This window comes from Myotis lucifugus, unplaced genomic scaffold (assembly GCF_000147115.1).
Source record: "Myotis lucifugus unplaced genomic scaffold, Myoluc2.0 scaffold_51, whole genome shotgun sequence".
Taxonomy (NCBI): domain Eukaryota; kingdom Metazoa; phylum Chordata; class Mammalia; order Chiroptera; family Vespertilionidae; genus Myotis; species Myotis lucifugus.
The window spans coordinates 4405586-4421751 of record NW_005871099.1 but is presented as its reverse complement, the minus strand read 5'-3'; the positions used below and the strand labels follow the sequence as shown (position 1 = coordinate 4421751).

Genomic DNA, 16166 nt, shown 5'->3' with positions numbered 1-16166 from the left:
ATGAAATAAAATATTTTTTAGACAAATAATTTTTAGGAAAATTTTTGCCAGCAGATCTGCATTTGAAGAAATGCTAAAGGATGTTTTTAGTCTGAAAGTAAATAACACAAAATGGAAACTCGAGTTTATAGTAAGAGTAAAGAGAACCAGACATGACCCTCTTTCCATCAGAGCTGGTTGATTGGTTTGCAGATGTTTGTCACTGCTGCAGCCAGTTGCAAACATAAGAAAAATTGACATAAGGACAAAGGTTTTTCCTACTCCCTGCTAAGGAGAACAGAGGCAAAAACTCAAAGAAAGGAGTTGGGGCCCTGGTCAAACCACATCTAAAACCACCCTATTATTGTGATTTTCAGTTAAATGAACTAATAAATCTTTAAGAAAAAGTCATCAAATAATGACATTTCTGAGAATTTTAAGTGAAGGTACTAATAAAATAAAACACCACCTACCCCCACCCAAAAATAACCCAGCAGAGCTACTTGTGATATGTGACGAAGTGAAAGAAAGTCAGTATTTAAGTATAATCCTTCTATATGAAAAGGGAATTATACTCTATTTTAAATTCAAGAATATTATCTTTGACTTGGAATTCTAAATTTCAAAAAGTGTTTTTTTTTTAATTTTTCTTTGGAGGGAAAATCTGTCCTGACTTGAACTTATTTGACTACAAAACCTGACCTGCATGCATTTACTTGACACTATTTATGGTCTTTATTTATTATACGTGGTTTGAAGATTTCTGTCTGCAGAAATAGTACTGTTCATTTCAGGGGGTGTGGCCCAAGGTTCTGAAGCCATTTTACCTAATATATATGCACATATTATCTTTTCACTTTCAAATACTTCTGAATCCCAAAATACATTTAGTTTCAAATAAGAGAATATAAACAAGGATTGCTTTTCTTTACATTTTCTTTTTTTTCATTTATTTTCCACATTAAAAACATAAGCATATTAAATTTAAACAATAAAAATAATAATTTAAGAAATATAATTAAGCAAAACTATAGCTAAAAATCATGTTGTAGTTAAAACTAACATGACAAAAAAGAAAGTAAATACTCAAAGTAGATCTATTAAAGCTACTTTGCTAATTCAGGACACTGCCATTGAGCCTGCCTAACAGCAGTTATATTAGAGGGGAGACAGCCAGTCAGTACCATTCCCCCATATGCTGAACACTGGGTGTGCATGTAACTGTGGTCTACGTTGGCTTTCTTTCTGCACTTAGCTCTCAGGAGTAGATATCCACTCTTCATTAACAGCCGAGTCAATGGCAGTTCATACATCACTATTTTTTTTTTTTTAATATATTTTATTGATTTTTCACAGAGAGGAAGGGAGAGGGATAGAGAGTTAGAAACATCGATGAGAGAGAAACATCGATCAGCTGCCTCTTGCACACCCCCTACTGGGGATGTGCCCGCAACCCAGGTACATGCCCTTGACCGGAATCGAACCCGGGACCCTTCAGTCCGCAGGCCGACGCTCTATCCACTCAGCCGAGTCAATGGCAGTTCATACATCACTATTGAAAAAATATATACCTATTCTCCCAAACCTACAATAGTGTCATCTATTTTCATTTTATCCATTCTGGGTTTACACCTGCAAATGGTGTGCACTTGAGCAAACCTGCCTCCTGCAATACACTTTATTTCTCTATAAAATGTGGATATAGTTTTTGCCTTACATACCTGACAAGGCTGTTCAAGATCAAAGGAGAGCACATATGTGAACTTTCCTTGTAAACTTTACAGACAGTATAATTAACTTTACTTCCACAGTCTGAAATTGCCCTTCCATATTCCCACTCTTGACTTCTGACAATTTGCTATTCTTATATACCAGTTCTTTACTTTTATCTGTAATTTCCAAACAAATAAAATGCCTCCAGTACATTACCAGCAGACCCATCTATGATCTGTCATTACATTTTTTTCCTCTCAGTTTTTCTTACTATAGTGTACTCAAATTTAAGTAATAATATAGAATAATTACGTACATATTATTTTTTGCCTGTTTTCTTCCACAAGAAAATAAACTATATGAAAGAAGAGTGCTCATGTCTAGTGAAAAGAATAGCATGAGGATTCCTAATCAAAATTAAAAAATATTTATGAATGCATATATACACACAATATATATATATATGTATATATATATCTACTGTGTAGGTACATGTGCATATGTACCTGCTAAATGCTTACTAATTTCTAGGCAGTACACTCAGGGTTTTACATAGATCATCTCTTTTAATCTTTAAAATAAGGCCATAAAGTAGTATAATTAAGGGAACTAGTGTTAAAGATCTTACATCATTTGCTCAAGGTCATAGAACTATTAAGTGATAGAGGACAAGATTTAGACCTAGGTCCTTTGAATGTCAAACCATGTTCCCTAATTCTTACCCTAGAATATATCCAAGAATAACCTATTATAAATATTCTAATAAGTTATTCTGTATTTAACAAGGTTTGGGAGAAATCCCAACCAAAATCATAATTGGTCTTTATGAGGATAATCTCTGGAAATTTTTAATTTGCCGTGTCTCACTGCCACATGCTTAACTTTATAGGTAAGCACACACATGCTTATAACTATTACTGCTGTAGAAAGTTTTAAATTTAGACATTTAATAGGTAGATTGAAAAGTAGACATGTAGGGCAAAGTTGAAACAAAAATCTTAAGGCCAATTACTAAAATGGCAATTATACAAGGAGCGACTAAATTTTAAGTTTTGATTGAGTTGAGGCTTATCAAAAAAATCAGAAAACAGCAAAATGTGCCAATTAAAAAATTTGACCTAATTATTTATTCAACTGTCCTCATGAAATGCATCTGCTATATCTAATGTATCAAAATGTGTTTAATAAGTTTACAATATAATGTCTGTTTATTATGGTTCTATAAACTAATTTTGTCTGTGAGGTTTAAGAAAAACATATAATTTAATATCAGACTAAGTGATATTCTATTAATATATATAGATTATTATGGTTATTTCCTGGTGATATAGATAAAGAATACTCAAATAGGATCTCAGAAATCACTAAAATTAATTGTTTTATAATTTAGTAAATTACTAAAATGTACAGTATCCCTTAGTGCATTATATCATGAATCTTTTACTTACATTTTGAAAACAAAAAAATGGACTTACTTTAAATAATGCAGGTATTTGTCCTATGTAATGTTTTACTGATGCAATACAGGATGCAACAATTAAATTTCTGAAGATGCAAAATTGAAGTTAATGCTTTCTATTTAACCCTTTATCATTTGGGGAAGAATTACTGAGTTAATAAATTTTATGCTCACAAACTAACTGTTTTCCTGCACCATTTTTTAATGAGATAGGCTGTCTTGCATTTGTTTTCAAAATTTAAACCACATACGGAAACCGGCCTGGAACATCCACTGAGTTGCTGGGTGCTCAGGCAGAGAGAGAAGGGCACCCCCTCCTCACCTGCTTCATTGGGCACCTCCCAACCCACCACTGACTTGCCCATGTGAACCCCTTCCTACTGCCTCCTGTTCACCTTTCATTCTTTCCCCTGGCGTGGCTATTCTCCTCTCAAACGTTGCTGGTCGGTTAGGATACAGGATAATGAGGCAAGCCGCACAGTACAGGGACATTCACACAAAACTACCACATCTGACAATCTCACCACTGCTCCTGTCCTGCCGGCCACTCTCTTTTCTCGAGTTCGCCATGATATTATTTCCTTTTGTTCTCCTATTACTTTCATGATCACTCTTTCTCCATCTTCTTGGTAAGTACGTTTTATTTTCCTACCCCTTAAGTGAGCTCCCCAGAGTAAAATTCTTATCTGCCTAGTCTCCTAGAGTGACCTCAAAGAATTGTCATGGATTCAGCTAACACCTCCATTGCCAGTGACTCCCCTATCTACACCTCCAGGACAGCCCTCTCTACTAAAGTGTTATCCATAATAACACCCTCTTGGAATTATCCATATCGATGGTCTAACAAATTTTTAACTCCATGTGAGAGAGACCTGGTCTTGAATTTAATTACTGTTCCTAATAGCTTCTCAACCTAAGAAATCCATTCAACCTCTCAAAACCTTAATTTACACAACTTCAAAAGGGTGTCAATAATTCTATCTTATTGGGCTGCTGTGAGGTTTTAGAGAGATAATGTCTCTAAGGTAATAAATTCAGGCTCCCATTACCAAAGTGACCTATCTAAAATACATATTGGCAAAAGGGACCCAAGATGGCTGCCGAAGGGACAACAGACTGCAAGATAGTATGTGAGTGAGAGAGTGAAAGGAGAGTGTGTGGATGTGCAGGGAGTGTCTGTATTTGTGAGTGAGGGACAGCTATATTCCACAGGCCTGTTGGGGACTGGCGGACCAGGCTCCCCTGGCCAGGCAGCCTCTACTGCGGCTGAAATCTCTCCCAGAGTGGCCAGCTCTGCCACAGAGACCACACCATCTTGAAGGGGAGACCGGCTGTGATCAGAGGCCCAGCCTTACCTTCACCCGGGGAGACCTTGGATACCTCCTGGGACCCTACAACCACAATTCCCGGGGACCAGCTGCCTCAGCTGTGAACCCACGAACACCAAGACTCCAGCCTCCCCAGCCGCAGGCACCTAAGAAGTTTGTCCAGGGGGAGACAAAGTGGTGCCAAATACGCGGACAGGTCCTGCGCCTTCTCACAGAGCAGATAGAAGGAACAGCTGAATCGAATAACATCCACCCCAAATCAGCGAATTAAACACAGCTGGTGAGGCAATCCCAAGATGGAAAGGTCAGAGGTCGCCTAGAGAGCGCTCTGCCTCCTCAGATTCCTCTGGGTGTTTGTTGTTAGGGCATTTGTTGTTTGCATTTTTTGGATTAGTTGTTGGTTGTTTGCATTCATCTCTGGGTGTTTGTTGTTTACATTTTTTGGATTAGTTGTTGGTTTTTTGGAGTTTTCTCCCCACATACATATATTTTTACCCCTTCTTTTTTTCTTTTCTCTTTTACATGTTTTCCTTTTCTCTATATCATTTTTGCACTCTTTTCTCTCCCCTAATTATCTTTTCTCTGGTGGTCACCTTTATTTGGGGTATTGGTATCATGAATACATTTGTGTTTGGTGCCCTGTGCATTGTGTTGTGTCGTGTTGTATTTTGTGCCCTTAAGTCAACGCAGGAGAGAAACAAAAATCACATACTCATATTAATCGATGCAGAAAAAGCATTCGACAAAATCCAACACCCTTTCTTGATAGAAACTCTCAGGAAAGTGGGAATAGAGGGAACATACCTTAACATGATAAAAGCCTTATTTGACAAACCTATAGCCAACATAATACTCAATGGGAAAATACTAAACTCATTTCCCCTAAGAATGGAACAAGACAGGGATGCCCGCTTTCACCACTCCTGTTCGATATAGTACTGGAAGTGCTAGCCATAGTGATGAGACAAGAAAAAATAAAAGACATCCAAATTGGAGAAGAAATAAAACTGTCCTTATTCACAGATGACATGATACTATACATAGAAAACTCCAAAGATTCCATAAAAAAACTACTAGATCTAATAAGTGAATTGGGCAATGTAGCAGGATACAAAATTAACACCCAGAAATCTATGGCCATTTTATACACCAATAATGAACTCACAGAAAGAGAAACAAAAAAAGCTCAACAATCCCATTTACCATTGCACCAAAAAAATTAAGATACATAGGAATAAACTTAACTAAGGAGGTAAAAGACCAGTACTCGTAAAACTACAGGACATTGAAAAAAGAGATAGAGGCAGACATAAACAAATGAAAGAACATACCAACATGTTCATGGATTGGTAGACTCAACATCATTAAAATGTCCATACTATCCAAAGCAATTTACAGATTCAATGCAATCCCCATTAAAATACCAACGGCATGTATCAAAGATCTAGAACAAACTCTCCAAAAATTCATCTGGAATAAAAAAAGACCCCAAATAGCCACAGCAATCCTGAGAAAGAAGAACAAAGTTGGAGGGATCACAATACCAGATATCAAGCTACATTGCCAAGCCAAAACTCAAACTGCCTGGTACTGGCACAGATAGACATATAGACCATGAACAGAGACCCAGAAATTGACCCCAGCCATTATGCTCAATTAATATTTGACAAAGGAGGCAAGAGCATACAATGGAGTCAAGACGGTCTCTTCAATAAATGGTGCTGGGAAATTTGGTCAGATACATGCAAAAAAAATGAAACTAGATCACCAACGTACACCATACACAAAAACAAACTCAAAATGGCTAAAGGACTTGAATGTAAGACGGGAAACCATAAAAATCCTACAAGACTCCATAGGCAGCAAAATCTCAGACATATGTCGTAGCAATATCTTTACCGATACAGCTTCTAGGGCAATAGAGACTAAGGAGAAAATAAACAAATGGGACTACATCAAAATAAAAAACTCCTGCACAGCAAAAGAAACTATCAACAAAATAACAAGAAAGCCCACTGCATGGGAGAACATATTTGCCAATGATATTTCAGATAAGAGTTTCATCTCCAAAATTTACAAAGAACTCATACAACTTAACAAAAGGAAGATAAACGATCCAATCAAAAAATGGGCAAAAGATCTAAATAGACACTTTTCGAAAGAGGACATACAGAAGGCTGAGAGACATATGAAAACATGCTCAAAGTCACTAGTCATCCGAGAGATGCAAATCAAAACAACGAGATTCCATGTACACCTATCAGAATTGGTATCATAAATCAACAAAGGACAAGTGCTGGCGAGGATGCAGAGAAAAAGGAACCCTCATGCACTGCTGGTGGGAATGCAGACTGGTACAGCCACTGTGGAGAACAGTATGGAGTTTCCTCAAAAAGTTAAAAATGGAACTCCCATTTGACCCAGTGATCCCACTTCTAGGAATATATCCCAAGAAACCAGAAACACCAATCAGAAAGGATATATGCACCCCTATGTTCATAGCAGCACAATTTACAGTAGCTAAGATTTGGAAACAGCCTAAGTGCCCATCAGAAGATGAGTGGATTAAAAAACTGTGGTACATCTACACAATGGAATACTATGCCGTTATAAAAAAGGAACTTTTACCATTTGCAACAGCATGGATGGAACTGGAGAGCATATCAAAGCAAAATAAGCCAGTTGGAGAAAGATAAATATCACATGATCTCACGCATATGTGGGATATAATGATCAACATAACTTGATGAACAATAATAGATCCAGAGACAAATGGCAGGGGATGGGGGTGGTTAGAGAGCAACCAAAGGACTTGTATGCATGCATATTAGCATAACCAATGGACACAGACACTGGGGTGGTGGGGGTTTGCCCGGGGTGGGAATGGCTGGGGGGGGAGTCAATTGGGGAAAAAGGAGACATATGTAAAACTTTAGATAATAAAAAAATAAAAACTAACTAAATAAAATAAAATGCATATGGGCAGGTGCTGACCAACTATACTACGATGACTCCTAATGAGTCATACCTTGAATAACTTCTCCCCTTGAGTCAAGCTACAGTATTTGACTTGCTACTAATAAACAGAATAATGCAAAGGTGATGATGGTATGTCAGTCCAATAATTATGCTACATTATATGAGAGCTGTTTTAGCAGATTGAAGAGAGAGACTCTGTTAGCAATGAAGAAGCAAACAACCATGTTTTGAATGACCAATGAAGAGATCCACGGGGAAGGAACTGCGGGTGGTCTCTAGGAGCTAAGGGCCTCGTTTCTGCATCAGTGAGCAACTGAACCATCGGAGTTTGGAAGAGGATCTTGAACTCCAGAAAGGAATGCAGGCTGGTCTACAGTTTCATGGCAGCCTTGTGAGACTCTGAGCAGAGAGGACAGCTACGCATTCGTGTACAGAAACTGAGATAATACGTGTGTTTAGTTTTAAGGCCCTAATTTTGTGGTGATTTATTATGTAGCAATAGAAAACTATTGCACATGTGTATCCTTTCCTGGGTGCTCCAGATCCTTATGTTATAGAGCTGAACAAACTACTCTCTATGAGGACAATGCTCTTTGGCTAGTTATCTTACTCTTTCAAGTCTTTGCTCAACTATAACCTTGTCAATGAGGCAAACCCTGAGCACATATCTCCCTTCACCAGCTCTGATTTTTAAAATAGCATTTATGATGTTCAAGTGCTTATATAATTTGCTTATTTACTATGGTCATTGTCTCTTCCAGTAGAATGCAGATCTTAGTCTCTGGTTCATTGATGTATCCTAAGCACCTGTAAGAGTGCCTGTCACATAATAATTGTTGGATAATATTTACTGAACTGAATTGAATTGCTTATTCCACATGAGCTTCTTAAAAGAATGTGCTGCTGATATTATTCTTTACATATCATAAGCCTTGGCATGTAATAGGTTCAATAAAATTCTAATGAGTGAATAAATAGCATCTCTATGATATATTACTATGTTATTCTGTACTGGTTGACAAAAAGCTATAGAGCATAACATGTTATATTTTCGCATTAATCAGTAAGGGCTTTGCCAGAATTTTAAAACCAGAATTTATTAATCTCTATTTTAGAAATTTTTAAAGAGAAGCATCTAAATTGTTTCATTCTAGTCTTTCAATTAAGCTAGAATTCAAAGCCTAGTTGTATTAGTTTTCTATTGCAGCTAAAACAAATTACCACCATTTTTGTGTCTTAAAACAACATAACTTTATTATTTAGAGTTCTGTAGATTTGAAGTCTAACATGGGTCTCAATGAGCTAAAATCAAGGTGTAGGGAAGAATGCAGTCATTTCTGGATATTCTAAGGAGAATCCACTTCCTTGCATTTTCCAGCTTCTAGAGACCAAATTCCTTGGCACATGGTCTTCTTCCTCTGTCTTCTAGGTCAGCAGTCATATCTGAGTACATCTCCCTCTGATGATAGCCGGGAAAAGCTCTTTGCCCATGCAATTAGGCAGGGCATACCCAGACAATTCAGAAAATCTCCTCATCTCAATGTCTGTAACATTAATCATACCTGCCAAGTCTCTTTTGCCGTGTAAAGTGTTGCGGATCAGGATGGAGAGAACTTCGAGGGCTACTATTCTGCCTACCATATTAGTGGAAGAACAAAATAAGCATACAACTAAGTAAAGTAAAACATATGATTCACAGAATCACTTCAGAAATTCAGTTTCAAATATTTTTGTTCCAATTTACACTTCATATTCAACAATAAAACATTTCTCTCCTTTGAACAAATATTTAGTTTTGTGTTCTACGATTTGAACTTTTCCCAGTTCATTAGAAAGATTTTTAAAAAATGGCTTTCCTTGGGTTGCGGGCACATCCCCAGTAGGAGATGTGCAGGAGGCAGATGATCGATGTTTCTCTCTCATCAATGTTTCTAACTATCTCTCTCCCTTCCTCTCTGTAAAAAAATCAATAAAATATATTAAAAAAATAAAAATAAAAATGGCTTTCCACAAAAACTACCCCAACAACTGACAGCTAGCTATAGACGTTCTTTGGGTTATATAGAGAAGGCCTGGCTGTGAATTCTTCTCCTAGGGTTAAAGGTCACCAGGTATGCCTCAGGGAAACTCAGCAGCACATGAAGAACAGGACATATTGTGGTTATTTCTTCTTTACAAATGTCTTTAGGCTACAAATTTTCTTACAATCATATAAGGGTTAAGGGTTACATGAAGGCAACATGCAGGGATGATGTTTGACGGTAGCTGTTTTCTAGTCATGTAAGAAAATATCAGCGATCAATAGTAAATGAGCCAATGTTACAGAGCAAATCATTGCTGTTTCTCTTCCTGCTGACAGACACTATCTCATTGTTTGATATTCTGAAATCCTCCATATATGCCAATTGATTATGCAGAATCCATTTAAATTAAGGAAACAGGAGCATGTCAAAGAGATTCATATGTATTTGGTGAGTGGGGAAGACATTTTGAACACAAATATAAGTCCCACAAATTTGAAATGTTCCAAGATTTAGTGATACATGAAAATTAAGGTGAAGTCCTACCCCATTTTTGTATCCTCATCTCTCCCCCCAAATTTTACCTCCCTCATTCCTAACTAAATACATGCTAAATAACATTAAAATATATCACATTCAAAGGTTAAATTCTTGCATAGCGAATTCACACACAAATCTAGTCTGTCCCAAGGGTTTTTGTCACCTTATAAAATGCATCTTGTTCACATATTAAGACTTGGTGTTAACTTGTGGATGGGTGAAATGGAGTGATATGACTCAAAGAAAGCAATGCCAATGCTAATGTTGAATGTCAATATATCAGCAATATCATCTTGACAATATATGGATGAAACTTTTAATTCATAGTAAAATGAGAAAAATATAAATGAGATTATCTTAACTTCATAAAAGAAAAGTAAAGTTAAATGATGATGTAAAGTGATGATGGTAAATGAGGTAGTAATGTGGAAAAGATAAATGTTCAAGATGTGATATCTGACAGCAAGAATTTATATTCTGATTGTATCTCATACTAAATATCTATGTGATCTTAACTTATCTGTGCTTCTGCGCAAACACAGTGAAGGATAAGTGCAACTCATTCACTCATTTATTCAAGTAATATCTATTGAGTGACAACTTTGAGTGATGCTCTGTTCTAGGGACTGAGCATATAGCTATGAATAAATTATAGAGATACCATTGCCCTCCATAGAGCCTACATTTTTGCAATTCCTCATAGGTTAGTTATAATGGGGTAGATGTGATTCAATGACATATCTGGCAAAAGGTAAGCACTATAAAGAAATTTAATTAGCATCATTATAAACCTATATAATAAAGAGCTAATATGCTAATTAGACCGAGCAGCAGAATGACCATCCAGATGACCTTCCAGATGAAGCCAGGGCTGCGAGGGCTGGCAAGGGCTGCAAGGGCCGAGCCCCTTGCATGAATTTCCTGCATTGGGCCTCTAGTAGTAATAAATTTAGAAACCTAACAAATTACACTTATTTGCATAAGTAGAATATTAAATAAATAAATGGTTAATTCAAGCAAGCTAGCAACACTAAAATTTATATGATCATTATATCAGACATTATGTGGTGTTTAAAAGAACATATTTCTGAACAGTAGCTTAAAGGAAAACAATTCTTTTTGAAATAATTTTTTTCCAGAAATAAGTCATTATTTATTTATTTAATATATTTTTATTGATTTCAGAGAGAAAGGGAGAAACATCAATGATGAGAATCATTGATTGGCTGCTTCCTGCACACCCCCTACTGGGGATCTAGTCCACAACATGGTCATGTGCTCTGGCTGGGAATCAAACTGTGACCTCCTGGTTCATAGGTCGATGCTTAAACACTAAGCCACAGTAGCCAGGCAGTCATATATTTATTTTTAATAAATTATATTTTAAAGGTAAAATTTAAATGAGAACATTTGTCTCTGGATTAGCAATCAATGTATGAGCTACCTTCTTTTTTTTTTTTCTTTTCGTATTGCCCTCTTTGCTTCTCTTCTACATGATCAAGCAGTCATCACACCATGATTTATGACCTTTCTTCTGACAATTCAACCATCATTCTACTCTGTTCCATTAATATTTCCTACTGTGAATATCCCTGTGGAATCCTTGGCAAATGCTCAGATGTTTCCAGATTCTGCTTCGGAAAGCAGTGAACCACAATGGTATTAAAAGTCAGTGACTTACAAAGGGATTTGTTCTTTACTCCTAAGAGAAGGGGAAGTCTAGACATTATCCTCAGAGTGACATTCATGCACAGCTTCCCACTGACAATAGTATAAACTGAAATGCACTGCTTCAGCTATTAAACTTTACATGGGATATTTTTGAGAGTTCTTTAAAAATCAAAACGCCTCGCTTAGCAGTTCAATAAGTGTGCCATTTCAAGAGATGTGACTGCCAAATTAGTTAGTTACTATGAAGGTGGTTATCTTGTAATGCTGCAGGAAACACATTTGGTCTTTAGTCACATTTGTGGCACACACTCCACATTTTCAAAGGACGTACTACAGCCAACATTCCAACTTGGTACTCACCCAGATAAACAGAAGCTAACAAGAAGTATGAAACCATATACCATACTATATAAGAATTTTGGCAGAACACCACATGTAGCCTTATATGAAAAAAGCATCATGACATTAAATCATCCTAAAGCTCTAACATCCATTCATAAGAATACTCTCATTCTTTCATCAGAAACCACATGTCATTCTGATTCATGTACAGTACTAAAAATATAAATTTGACAGAATGTGTCTGAACCTGACCCAGGCACTTAAATGCTTTCATAACTCCAGAAGCAAAGGAAAAACAAAAAGAAATGCCTTCACTATGCTGTACGGTCAGCTTTGAACAGATGCCCTGGATGTGAGCGGAAAGTGGCAAAGTTAAAATAGAAATGCTAATCCTATGGGAGCCCTTGTCTGCTGTTTTCAGTTCTTCCTAAAGATTAAAAAATAAATAAATAAAAAGGAGCAAGAAGCACAAAAATACCCACAGCCTAAATACCAAGAACCCAAAAAAAGCAAAAAAAAAAAAAAAAAAAAAAAAAAAGCCACAGAACATCACAAATACTACTAAAGGATAAAATAAATAACTGATTTAAAAATACTTTTTTTCAAGCTGTGATCTTTTTTAGAGGGTGGTGGTGATAACTGGATGAAAGAAGGTGAAGAGATTAACCAAATAACATATATGCATAGCCCATGAACACAGACAACAGTGTGGTGAAGGCCAGGGGGTGGCGTGGGGGTGAGGAACCTCTGTAATAGTGTCAACAATTAAAAATTATGTTTTAACAATAAGAAATAAAAATATTAAAGATGAGAAGACAAAGTTTCTCCCTTCCTCCCTCCCTCCTCCTTCTTTCCTTCCCTCCCTCCCCCTCCCTCCCTCCCTCCCTCCCTCCCTCCCTCCCTCCCTCCCTTCCTTCCTTCCTTCCTTCCTGATATTTCATTTATCTATTAGATGCCCAGTGCATGAAATTTGTGCACTTGGGGCATGGGTTTCTCAGCCCGTGCTGCACCCTCTCTTAGTCCGGGAGCCCTTTGGGGATGTCCGAATGATGGCTTAGGCCCACTCCCTGCCATCAGTTGGACATCCTTAGCACTGCAGTGGAGGCAGGAGAGGCTCCTGCCACTGCCGCTGCGCTCACCAGCTGTGAGCCCGGGTTCTGGCTGAGAGGCGTTCCCCCTGTGGGAGTACACTGGCCAACAGGGGGCAGCTCCTATATTGAGCGTCAGCCCTCTGGTGGTTCAGTCAATTTGCATATTAGCCTTTTATTATATAGGATGTATTTATATCTCTATCTTGGTATCTGGCAGCACACAAAATATAATGAGACAGTCCCATTAGAATAGAAGGCCAGATTATCAGCCTCTCAAACTCCGCCAGACTAGTACACTGTAATGGGCTAATTGTAACAGTTACTAGGCATTGAGCCCACAGAGCTACCATGGAGTTTCTGTGGGCTCCTACAAGTGCACGAATTTCATGCACTGGGTCTCTAGTTTATTTATATAACAGCTGAAGGGCTCTTCTGTACTTGAGGATTTGGAGATACCCAAGAAATATTATATCCTACCTAAGACATTTAGATATACAAACCTAAGAAATCCTAGGAATAGTGACTTATGCTTCCCTCAAGTTCCAGTTTAGAAAAGTATTTTATTTACTTTTAGCAAACAAGCACTGAGAATTCTCCTTTAAAGAAATTTTACCAGCAATTCAAGAACTACTTGGGCAGAAAATAGTTTATACCGATATATTGGTTGTTAGAATGTCAGGTAAATTGAAAGCACTGTTTTTAAGCCGTAGTGTTGTCTGATATGACCATGAGAATAAGGTTCAGTGATTAGGTGAGTTACTATCTCTTCAGATAGATACTGTTGGGAGAAACATTTCCTATTAGAATACTCTTCAAGAGACTTGTGTGGCTTTGTAAGCGATCATTAGGAAGTTTCCCACTAAAATTAAAAACATATTCCTAAGTACTATTTTTCAAAATGACACAAGTGTTTAAATGCCAATGTACAAAGTATATGTAAAGATGCCAGATACTGATGTGGTAAGAAAAGCCAAAGAACTTGTGTAAAAGCATGTTTCTTACTGCCTTTTATCTGAATAAACACTGCTGCACAGTTTATAAGGACTTGGAAATTCCATTCATGAAATTTACATATTTCATATAGAGTTACAGGAAAAAACAGCCTGGTTATAACATTAGAGTCCACATTAAGACAGGTTTCAATGAGACATTAAGGGAGAGGTTGACTCTAAAATTACCACTTCACTTCAGGAAAAAATAAGTATTTTTTAAAGCAAACTCCACATTGAATGATCTGAGCCAAGGCTAAAAGCAACTCTTTGTCGTCATTAATTTAGAGGCTACATCTTAGAAGAACACAGGATATATGAAAATGGTATAGCTTTTGAGGTCAGTTACGGATTTATTTGATTACATGAATAGTAGCGATGGACAGTTATGATTTTCAATTCATCTTGACAAATATTTATTGAGCTTACCAGGTACTGTGGAATGACAGAAAATATATGTCAAGGATAAATAGAACCTTGAGAGGAATGTGCAATAAGAACACAAATATGGAAGACTAGATTAAGCATTGGATAGAGGGTTTTAGAAGTGAATGAACTGAGTTTGAAGTATGGTGTCTAAAATGTTAATGGATCATACAATTTGTGTTTATCTAACAGTGAGTTGTAAACGTAAATAATGAGCTCAGAAAATTTCAATGACTAGAGATACACATTTGGGATTACAGGTTATTAGAACCAAATGAATGAATAAGATGGCCTAAGAATATGTAAAAAGAAGACCATGGAAAGAACCTCCCGGAATGCCCACACTCATGGGCAGGAGACATGCAGGCTAATGAAGGCAATTGAGAAGGAGCTTCCAGAGAAAAGAGGACTTTTGTAACTTGTGACTGAACCAAGTAAAGAGAGATTCTACAATGCCAAGTGATGCAAAGAGGAGACGGAGGCATTTTAATGATAAAGGCCATTGGATTTTCTTACCTTGGGAGCATGGAAGACCTTGGCAAAACCAGCGGTATAGCAGAGGTAGCAGTGGGTGAAGGTTAGGTCTAGTTTTATATCCTAGCATAAGGTTTCGAAGCCAAGAATTAAGTGGAGAATAAAATGTAAGAAAAAATGAATTCGAATATAATTGATAAAGAATGGTCTTGACAATGTCAGGAGGGGATGAAATTAAAAGCAGAGTGGGAATCGGTTAGTCTGGAAGGAAGGATTATTCCTTGGGTACAGGTAAGCAACGAAAGGACAAGTGAAAACATAGATATGGGCAAGTGTGGGAGAGGATGCCCAACAGTGCATGTCAGAAGCTTCTCAACCTCAGACCAGTATAAGCTGTAATTATATGAGAGTGAAAGATTCACACTGAGGTTTTAAGTATAATAATAAACAAGGGTACAATAGGAACTTTATAAGAAAAGCAGACTTTGAAAATTATATTTAGCCACAAAATAGTATTCACATCTTACATTGACTGAAGTTTGAGTGCAATTTCTTCCTTAGCTTGGAATATATATCTCACCACTACCTATCTTATAATGATGTTTACAGACAACTTTTATTGTATATCCATTTCTTAAACTAGTAGAAAAACAACCTAATTTCATGGACTAGTTCTAATATTAAAATAAGACAAGTAAATAGATTTCATCAATGCCTACATGGTAGTCAGGAATGTTAGATAAATATTAAGATATTGTTAATTACTGCCTTACAGGCAACCTAGTTTCTTTAAAAAAATTGTTTTTTTTGAGTAGTGGTTCTCAAACTTTAGAGTGCATGAGATTTACCTGGAGGGCTTATTAAAACACAGATGGCTGGGTCTCCTCTCTGGAGTTCCTGGGTTGGAGCCCGAGAATTTGCATTTCTAACAAATTCTTGGGTGATACTAATTTTGCTCCTCTGGTCTGAAGACCACATTTTGAGAACCACTGCTATAAGGCTAGCCATTCAACAACATGTAGGTCTATAGGCAGGAGTATTTTCAATCAACTTGTCTATTGAAGTAAACTGACAAACTAGAATTCATGAATATATTAAAACAGTACCATCAATACTTTTTAAAAAATATCAGTATTTGGCTCATTAAGTTCACT

At 36.9% G+C, this 16166-nt stretch overlaps 1 protein-coding gene across 8 annotated transcripts in view; it reads right to left on the bottom strand.

Annotated features, from left to right (window-relative positions):
- SEMA3C (semaphorin 3C) overlaps positions 1–16166 on the bottom strand; it is a 160164-nt gene that overhangs the window by 31940 nt on the left and 112058 nt on the right. The window lies entirely within an intron of this gene.